This window comes from Acinonyx jubatus, chromosome D2, assembly GCF_027475565.1.
Source record: "Acinonyx jubatus isolate Ajub_Pintada_27869175 chromosome D2, VMU_Ajub_asm_v1.0, whole genome shotgun sequence".
NCBI classification, from domain to species: Eukaryota; Metazoa; Chordata; class Mammalia; order Carnivora; family Felidae; genus Acinonyx; species Acinonyx jubatus.
The window spans coordinates 31,657,315-31,668,345 of NC_069393.1; positions in this window are offsets into that span (position 1 = coordinate 31,657,315).

Genomic DNA, 11,031 nt, shown 5'->3' on the forward strand with positions numbered 1-11,031 from the left:
GAAGACGTGTGTCAAGCCTGGCCCATGGAAGCAGAGTCCAAGGAACCCATTACAGGGCAGCGCTCCGGATAGCTTACTTATAGATGTCAGTGTGCCGCCCGCTTCCTGTCCTTCACGGGTGATGAAGCCTCAGCGAAAGGCTTCATTCAGCATCGGCTCCCACTGGGCCTGACCCTGCGCAAGTGACTGCGGAATGAATGAATGAATGGTGATGAAGTTTAAGAAGCACTTAGAATAAACGCCTCCATTTTTTTTTTATTGTGGCAAAATACACATGACATCAAACTTACTATTAGTGGCACTTAGTACATGCCTAAGGTACAGCCATCGCCACTCTTTCACTCCAGAACGTTTTCATCACCCCAGAAGGAAGCCCCATATTCCCTGGTAACCACGGCTCTGCTTTCTGTCCCTATGGATTTGCCTGCTCTGGGCATGTCGTGTAAATGAAACCACACAGTATGAGGCCTTCGGTATCTGGCTTCTTTCACTGAGCATCATGTTTCCAAGGTTCATCCAAGTAGGATGCGTGAGGACTGCCTTCCTTTTTAAGGCTGAAGAATAGTCCGCTGTGTGGATGGACCCCGTTTTGTTTATCCGTCCATCCGTCGATGGCCCCCTCGGGTCGTTTCCAACTTTTGGTAGCACTGCCATTTGATAAACGTTTCCTGCACACCTGCTATGACCCAGGCCCTGTTCTGGGTGTCTGCTCATGATCTCCTTTTGAGCCCTCCTAAGTGCTCTCAACTACATGGTAATTATCTCCCCATTTCACCGATAAAGGAACTGAGGCTCGGCAAGGTTTAAGGACCTTGCTGAGATAGAGATAGCGGAGCCCAACAAACGTGGGCTGCGTGCCCGCCGTGTGCCAGACCCCATGTCGAACTGCAGGGTAGAAAATTGAAAGCACAGTCCCCATCCCCACGGGGACAGACGTCCCACGTCCGACTTCTCAGGGCAGACTCGGTGTTACCTACTTTTCTTTTCTTTTTTTTTTTTTTTAATTTTTTATTATTTTGAGAGAGAGAGCAAGCAAGGGAGGGGCAGAGAGACAGGCAGAGAGAGAATCCCAAGCAGGCTCCATCCATGCTGTCAGTGGAGCCTGACCCAGGGCTTGAACTCCCAGACCACGAGATCATGACTTGAACTGAAACTAAGACTCAGATGCTTCGCTGACTGAACCACCCAGGCGCCCCAGTATGACTTGCTTTCATACTTTCCAATAAAAGAAATTCATTGACAGCTCCAATGAGGCTTTGTAACCATCTGTACCCAAAAATTCCCAGTCAGGGACAAATAAAACCCACCATCAATACTCCATGTCTGTGTCAGTACCTCCCCCACCCCGCTGCCTATGACTGACGGGAATGTCCAAGTTGAAGTGGCCGGGCCTTGCCGGCTCAAGTGTAACTCACCAGCAACTTTCTGCCATTGACAGCAGTAAGTTACTCAGTCCATATCTGTACCAACGGCTCCCGAGGGAGCTTTACAGGTCTTCTCAAGAGGTCCAGGACCGCCCCTGCAGGGCACTTTATCTCAGACACAGAAGCAGAGTAACCAGACCCCAGTCCTGTGGCTGGCTTAGTGATTTCTCAGCACTGTGCCTGGAGAGCCCCGTGGTCATGTGGCTGTGGGGACAGAGTGGCATCCTGAGGACATAAGCAGGAGAAGGCTCATGCAGGACCCTGCCAAAACTTCTGGTCACTGAAACCCCCTCCCCCCCCCCCCCCCCCCCCCCCCCCGGGCAGGACCCAGCAGAGAGGCACAAAGTGGTAGGAGCTGGAGGGCTCAGAGCCCATCCCTGTGTGTCTTTTCTCAGGCTGCGGGAGGTTTAGTGCCTGTCCCAGGAGCTACCGGCAGGGCCCCGGCAGGTACACGTGTGAACTCTGGAAGCATATGCTGAAGTGGAATTTAAGTGAGATTGGGCACTTTTTCCCAAAGAGTCAGAGATGCCACCATCTTTGCAAATATCAGCATCTGTTTAGCCTGGAGGACAAGAGTATAATCTGGAGCCAACCTGCTTGTCCGCAAATCCTGGCTCCGCCATGCTGTGTGACCTCAGGCAAAGCGCTCAACCTGTCTGTGCTGCAGCTTCCTCATCTGTAAAATGGGGAAAGGGATGGTATGTACCTCATGGGGTTACTGTAAGGATTAAGTCAAGTCCTCTGGGTAAGGGGCCAGGCACATAGGAAGGCCTCGTAAATGTCACCCATTATGTTAAGAGCCTGGTCACAGGTGGGAATAAAGAGAATAAAATGGACTTCTGATGAGTTCTCTTCCCAGAAATGACAAGGTTGATTGAGTGTCCGTGAACATGCCAAGCAAGTGAACATTCGTATTATTGTTTCTCACCCAAAAACCTCCCTCGAAGCTCCCCCTCCCCCGCCCCCCGCAAATACTCACAACTGACTGAGAATCATAACAATGAAGATTTTGGAGCATGTTCTCTCTGCTAGCACTGTGCCCGGTGCCTACTTTGCGGGATCTCACTGGCCACCCCTCCCAACCTGTGAAACGGGCACTCGATTATCACCCGTTTTACTGCTGAATGAATTTAAGGCTCGCGGGGGTGAAGCGACGGCACGTCCAGGTTGCAGACCCGGGTCTTGCTGCGTCTAGAGCCTGACCTCAGAATAGCTGTGCCGCACCGTTGTGGGGACATCTGTGAGTGCAGGGCCGTCAGCCCGCTCGTCCCTCTCTTTGGTGACAGGATGAATAAAGGGACTCATTCATTGGCCCGGTTGTCTAGGGCCTTGGGCAATCCCTGCAGATGTTGTCTGCCTGTGTGAACAGTGCTCATGGGATCCTGACGTGGGCAAGAAAGAGGCAGTGGGACCAGAGTCTCTAGAATTCGGCTTTTCATGCCAGCGGCATGGAGCTGACACAGGGAAATAGCACGTGCAGTTTTCCTAGATGAAAGGTCACTGTTGCCCTCCAGAAACCAGCCCATAACAAACACAGGAGTAAATCTCAAACAGCAGAGCCAAGAAATGTGAACCAAAACAACACTGACCTCTTACATTGGCAACAATGTTTTTTATTTTCTTTCTTCTTTTTTTTTTTTTTAAGTTTTTTTATTTATTTTGAGAGAGAGAGAAAGCACAAGTCAGGAAGGGACAGGGAGAGAGGGAGAGAGAGAATCCCAAGCAGGCTCCACACTGTCAGCACAGAGCCCGACGTTGGGCTCGAACCCCACGAACCCTGAGATCATGACCTAAGCCGAAGTTGGACATTCAAAAGACTGAGCCACCAGGGCACCCCAGCAACAGTGTTTTTTAAATAGTAAAAACCCAGTGCTGGAGAAGGTGGGGAGAAACCTCCGTTCATCCTATGGGAGACTGTAGGAGGAAAGTTTGGAGATATGTATCAAACACCTTAACCTTTTTTCTTACACTTTCATCCAGCAGATTCAGTACAGGAGTTTATCTTAAGGCAATAATTATGGCTGAATGCTAAGATTTAATGTTGTTGGACATTAAGCATTGCTTACCATGGTGAAAACCCGGAAAACCACTTAAGTGTTGAATAAGAGAGAATTGGTCAAATAAACTGTGGTTGCACATAAAATGGGATTCTCTGCAGCCACTAAAATGAGCATGCAGAAGATTTTTTTTTTTTATGACAAAGATGTTTAGGAAAATTACATGACAAAAGTAATCTGTAAAACAGCAAGTACCAACTATATGACTCGACTTACAGAAAATATTCTCTATAACATGAACACGTTTGCATAGAGAAATGATTGGAAACACATAAACCAAACTGTGGACAGTAAATTACTTATCTGAGTTTTCAACAATTACTTTAACAAGCATGTATTCCTCACATCTGTCACTTGACCTTTAAGAGTGTGGCCTCTGGGGGCACCTGGGTGGCTCTCGGTTGGTTAAACGTTGGACTTGCGCTGACTACACGGAGCCTGCTTAGGACTCTCTCTCTCTCTCTCTGCCCCCCCCCCCCCGTCTCTCTCTGTCTCTCTCTCTCTAAAAAAAAAAAAAAAAAAAAAAAAAAAAAAGCTGTCTCTCACTGTCTCAAAAATAAATACAACGTTAAAAAAAAAAATTTTAAAAAGGGGCTCCTGGGTGGCTCAGTCCGTTAAGCGGCCGACTTCAGCTCAGGTCATGATCTCTTGGTCCGTGAGTTTGAGCCCCGTGTCGGGCTCTGTGCTGACAGCTCAGAGCCTGGAGCCCGTTTCAGATTCTGTGTCTCCCTCTCTCTGACCCTCCCTTGTTCATGCTCTGTCTCTCCCTGTCTCAAAAATAAATAAAACGTTAAAAAAAAAAATTAAAAAAAAAAAAAAAGGCTGTAGCCTCTGGAATCAGGCTGCCCAAGCTCAAATTCCATTTCTGTCTCTGGTTCATGGACACATCTCTAGATTTCTATATTCAAGTACACATGGGGATAATAGTAATAACGCCAAAGCACCTGATCAGGGGATGTTGGGAAGCTCTAAGTGAGATGGTAATACAATTCCTCACGTGATTTATCATTACCATTACTGTGATTACCATGACTAAATACTGTTATGATTATTTTTAAATTTTTTGTTTTTAATTTTAATTGTAATTTTTTTTAAACTTTATTGAGAGAGAGGGTGAGTAGGGGAGGGGCAGAGAAAGAGAGAGGGTGAGAGAGACCCCTGAGTTGACTCCACCCTGTCAGCACAGTCTGTCGCGGGGCTCAAACCCATGAACCATGAGATCATGACCTGAGCAGAAACCAAGAGTTGGACGCTTACTGACTGAGCCACCCAGGCGCCCTGTTCTGATTATTCGTATAACTTTTGCCGTTAGGAAGGAGCAAAGCCTGAGTGTTTGCCCGCTTCCTCTGCCCCCTACCAGGTCCACCCTGCCCCCCGTGGCCGGCACTTGTTTTGTGACCTACAGCGAGGCCTTCGGCTCGCCCTTGCCAGGACTCCGGTGTTCTGTCTGCCTTGCCCCCGTCCACAGAGAGGGCTTGGAAGAAACAGCCCAGCAAACATCGGTCTGCTGGTCTCAGAGTGAGACGCGGAAGTTTACAAAAATGCGTAAGCAAATGTTTTATTTGGGAGGAGAGAAGGAGCAAGAAAGGAGACTTTTCAGTAAGGCCCAGGAAGAGACTGTCATTGGTCGCTGGAGCCTCCGTGTTTGCCCCGCTTGTTTCTTCACTTCATCCCGACCACAGCATTTGCTGTGAAGCATCTGGCTCCAATGTGGGGCTGATTTTAATAAATCCAAGACATCTCCCTTAGCCCAGCAGACTTGGAAGAAGCCACGGACAAACCCCACGGTGTTGCCAGCAGGAGCCCTGAAAGGCAGAGATGGATAAGAATGGGGAGGGTAGTTAATAACCTAGTGAGGACCAGAGCGCATCTGGGGTGGGGGGGAGGGGAGGCATGTACATGTGACTGATGTATTTAGAAATCAAGAGGGATGGGCCAGAGAGAGACATGCCCATTGGAGCTGACAGCAGCCTCTGGCAAGCATCCACCTGCCCTTGATTTCTATCCTCTTCTGTGGCCCCTCATGAGGCAGGAGCTGGCTCATATGGGTCCCAGATTTCTCCAGATGGAGAGAAGAATAGGATCATGGGACATGTTGTAGTTGTTTACACACACACACACACACACACACACACACACACCTCTCCTTCCAGACAGGGTAGACAAAAGGGTTATGGGGTTTTCCATCCGGACTCTATCCTCTGGTTCGTTTAACCCGGAAGGATGCTGCAGTGTTCAGGTTTAATCTGGAAGGACACGGGTGTTAATTGTGTTGACCCAAGACAAAGCAGATTACCCGTTGTTGGAGACAGCATCCGGGAGGGTGAACAGAAGCATTAGGTTGAAAATGAGAGAAAGTGCATTAAAAAAAAGCTGTGATTCCTAGAAATTCCCACTCCACCCACTTCCCACAACTATTCTATTACTCCAAAATGAGAAATTAATTCCTCCAGGATTAGGATTGTGAAGAATGGGCCAAGACCCAAGGAAAAGGCCTTATGTTTGCAGGGCATCAACTTGGCTTAGATGGAGCTCACAAAGCAGTGGCGAGGGGAGACTGTGCCTGACTTCTGTGCCCATCAGTAAAGTCTCAAAATACAGTTGGTCAAGGATGCCCAGACCAGGTTTGGGGGCTGGTCTCTTCTGATATTGCTGTTAGCAATAGGACAGATTGTGAAGGGATATTAATTGTGACAATATTTGCCTTGTTCTCCCTTCTGTATGTAGATGTGCAAAGAATGGGCAAGGTCATGTTCCCTTCCCAGACAGGAAGTAGAGACCAGATACCTTCAACCCGAACTCTGGGTCTCAGCAGGGAAGAGATAAGCCACCATTGATGAAGCCACTAAACTCAACAATCACCTTTTTACTACTTAGGTAACAACAACAAAAATAGAGCTCCCTAAACTAACCCAGTGGTTTTCAACTCTGGGCACACATTAAAATCACCCACTGGTTCTCAAACTTTCATATGCATTAGAATCTCCTGGACAGCTTGCTAAAAAACACAGCTTTCTGGACCTAACCCGAGTTTCTGACTCAGAGGGTCAGGGCATGTCAACTAAAAAAAAAAAAAAAAAAAAAGCGAACCTCAGAATAGGTTAGTAAGTGCTTTATTGGCTGTCTGAGGTTACGCATGCTTGCAAACAATCCTCCAAAAATGCAATTGCACATCACAATGCAATTGTTCAGTTGTAAAAATTAAGATTTACTGATTTCCATATAGTCACATACATTTTCCATAATCTTTAAATTTTTTTAATGTTTAAGGCTTATTCATTTTTTTTTTGAGAGAGAGAGCACGCACAAGTGGGGGAGGGGCAGAGAAAGAGGGAGACACAGAATCCGAAGCGGGCTTCAGGCCCTGAGCTGTCAGCACAGAGCCCGACGCGGGGCTTGAACCCCACAAACTGTGAGATCATGACCCGACCTGGAGTCAGATGCTTAACTGACTGAGCCAGCCAGGCATCCCTCCATAATATATCTTAATACATTATGTTTCTAACAGACCTGATTGGTAAAAAATGTTGCCTGCATGCCTCTGCTTAACTGGTTTTCTGGTCCTTCTTGGTTTGGTTTCTCCTCGAGGTCACTTGAGATGGGCATAGTCGGCTAACATAGGTCGCCTATTTTCAGGCACTGCGGTTAGTGCCCAACTCAGGCCTGAGAATTTGCATTTTACCAAGTGCTGCTGGTGCTGCTCATCCCTGGGCCACACTTTGAGAAGCACTGCCCTCCCCCTGTCCTCAGAGACTGACTCAACTGGTCTGGGGTGGGGCCTGGGCATCTGTTATTTAAAAGTTCCCAGAGTGGGGCGCCTGGCTGGCTCAGTCATGTGGAGCATGAGACTCTTGACCTTGGGGTCGTGAGTTCAAGCCCCAGGTTTGGCATAAAGTTTACTTATAAATAACTGAATAAAGGAAGGGAGGAAGGAAGGAGAAAAGGAAGGAAGGAAGGGCCCAGAGGATTCTGGGAGAACCTCCGTCACCTGCAGGGTCAATTAAGGTACGATGGGCTACAAGACGACATTATAAAAATAAGTACAAACATCCAGTTATCAGTTAAGTACTAATGAAAACCCAGCTGTTCTTAATCATGGCCTTATCTCTCTCTCTCTCTCTCTCTCTCTCCTATTCCTTTTTTACATCAAAGAGAAATCTTGACACCTGACCGGGCCTGTCTGCAGCTTCCCAGAGGCCTTCGCTGCATGTCTCTGCTTTGCTCTGGATTCTGGCTGAGTGCTAACATCAGCACTGGTCACAGCCCTTAGCTCTCAGTCTGCAGGTTCCCCGATGTCTTCCTGCCCTCCCTGCTGCGTTGTTCCAAGAGAAACGCTCCCTCACCTTGCACATGGGGCAGACGTCCCCTAGGCCTCGCCTTCCTTACGACAAGGAAAGCTGATTTGCCTTGATCAGGGCAAGAGCCAAGGTCCTGTGAGCCCACGTCTACAGCCTGGGCGGGCTGGCTCGGCTCAGGGGAGGCAGCAGCTGAGCACGCAGCTGACAGTCTGATCCCTGGTCTGCAAGGGCATAAATCCCCATCTGAGGCCTGGCAGAAGGGGAGCTGTGGGAAGATTTACAAAACAAGGAACAGATGCTCTGAACAATGACTCCCCCAAGAATGGAGCCCAATACATTCACATCAGGAAGGGAAGGGTCATTGGAGGCTGGCCCATTCCTGCTACGGGAGCCTCAGATAGACACAGATGGGCAAGCGGACTGACCAGGCAGCCCTGAAGAGCAGGGCTGGAATGAACACACTCCACCCCCTGGCCCAAGTTCTTATAAGCAGTATCTTTTTTTTCTAAATGTTTTATTTGTTTCAAGAGAGAGAGAGAAAAAACGTGAGTGGGGGAGGGGCAGAGGGAGAGAGAGGGAGAAAGAATCTTAAACAGGCTCCACACCCAGTGCAGAGCTCAACGCGGTACTTGATCCCACGACCATGAGATCGCGACCTGAGCGGAGATCAAGGGTCCAACGCTTAACCAACTGAGCCACTCAGGTGTCCCTACAAATAGTATCTTATTTCATCCTTACAACAATCCCCACAGGCGATGCTGTCATTGCTACTGTTTTGAAGATGAGGAAACAAGCTCAGAGATGTCGAGCACCTGCCTGAAGTCACACAGCTAGTATGTTGGCTAACATGTATCAAGTCATTACTACAGGCCAGGCACTGCTTTAGTTTTTTGTTTGTTTGTTTGTTTGTTTTTTACACATAGTGACCTATGCAAACCCCACAATAATTCTAGAAGTGGTGTATGAGTCAGCATAGGTTAGGTCGTAGTGTGGTAATCCCCAATGTCTCAAGGACTGACATAACAAAGGTTTATTTCTCCACCTGTGCAAAGCCTGCTATGTGTCCATGTGACTTTCCAGGGCAACTTTCCTTCATTCAGCGACCAAGCAAGCTTTGATCTTGTGGCTTGGCCAACTGAGCTGGAGGCCACCTGGATGCTGAGGCAGAGAAAAAGATGGTTGGAGGGTCACGTGCTGGCCTTTCTCCGTCGCTTTGGCTCACAGGCCACTGGCAAATGCGAGTCACGTGGCACCCACCAAACTGCAGGGGGCGCTCGGAAATGCAGGGGAACAAATAAAAAGTTCGGGGACCATCACTTTCTCTGCCACAGGTAGGTATTACTATTATCCGCATTCCCATTTTACAGACAAGAAGACTCAAACCAAGAGGTGAGGTGACTTGGGCTGCCACCACAAAGTATCACCAGCTGGGGGGCTCAAACAACAGACACATGTTGTCGCACTGTTCTGGAGGCCAGGGGTCTGAGACCAAGGGGTCGCAGGCTCAGGTCTTTCTGCAGACGGTGGGGAAGAATCTGTTCCATGCCTCCTTCCTCCTTTCTGGCAGTCTGTGGACATCCTTGGGGTTCTTTGGCTTGTAGAAGCATAACCCCGACCTCTGCCTTTGTCTTCACACAGCGTTCTTCCTGGAGGCAGCTGCCTCCAAATTTCTCCCGTTTATGAGGACCCCAGTCATACTGGATTACGGGCCCACCCTACTCCAGCGTGACCTCATCTTAACTCACTTCGTCTGCAGCAGCCCCAGTTCCAAGTAAGATCTCGTTCTGAAGTACTACAAGTTAGGAGTTCAACATCTAAATCTGGGGGAGCACAATTCCACCCATACTACTCAAGATCACACGTGGCCAGCAAGTAAAAATCACTTGAATCCCAGCCTATCTCGTTGAACGCTCCATCCAAGGTAATAATGACTTCCTCTGAGGCGGAAGGCTAGGAAACACTTGGAGCCACAGTGATGATGAGAATGAATCGTGTTTTTCTTGTCAGTCCCTGGAGGCAGGGATCAGACCTCATAAAACCACCCTTGCACTTGATGTGACTCTATAAACACAAAATCCTCTTGAACTCTTCAACAAGGATGTTGAAAACCTCGAAGAAATTAAAATTCCTCTCCGTTCTTACTCCCTCCACACAAACGGGGTGCGGTGTTCTCCTCACAACAAACAGCCATGGGGCTCTCTTAGGGTCCCACCTGCAAGGCTGGTCTGGAAGGCAGACCATCTCTAACTTTCCCATTTTTACCAACTGGTGATGTGGCCCCGACAGAATGAGCGGGCATCACAGCCGACCTCAGTCTGGAAGGTGTGACAGATGACCTCTGCTCCACCTTCTCTGTCTGCTATTAAGCAAGTGGGGAAACAGGAAAGGGTGTGTGTGCACATATATTAATCCATATACCTTCCTGTACTCTTCCCCGGGTTCCTACCCATTACTCCACCAGCCCCAGGGCACAGAGACCCCATCTTTATTTTTTTAAGTCTCCATCTTTGCCCATAACCTCCCCCGGGGGTCTCCTGTTGGACTGAGGCAGGATTCCCCTTAGCCCAGATGGGAAGGAAACAATACAAAGGTTTTAGAGTTTGGATGTCATAGTTTTACATCGATGCTTTGAATGAAGGCTCCCAGGTTCCAGAAATACAGCAATAATGAGCAAAATATGTTGGTAAAAATTAAAAAGCTCCCTTTCCCCAAAAAAGACAAAGTCACAGTCAAAAACATGATCAGCATTTGTGCGGTGCAGAAATGGAATGAAAACCCCAAGCTGTGAGAGGGGCAGAAGCCCTGGGGTCAGAGGCAGAAGCCAGCAAAGCTGGTGAGAAGCTGCACTTTGGGGGGCAGGATGCAATGGGGCACAGGCATGACTTTTCCTCCAGGACCCAAAGGAGAACCCTCTCTGCACAGGAACCTGTGTCTGACCTCCCCCGTATAAGCTTGGAGCAGGCCCCCAAAATGCCCACCTAAGTTCCAGACTGTGGGCTCAGAGGGCAAAGCCTGAGACAGGCATGGTGAGCAGGAGAGATAGAAGAAAGAAAACAGAAACATGAACCAGCTTCTCACTTGCAATTGACCTCAAAACTAACCTTCCAAATCCGAGTCCATTGTGCTAACCATTATTCTATGGGACCCTAACATTCCAAATCAAGTGAAGACATTTAATGTTAAGAAAACGGACAAACTCAACAATAAGGAGTAAACTCACTGCAGACGAATTTGAAAAAATTCTTTAAAAGA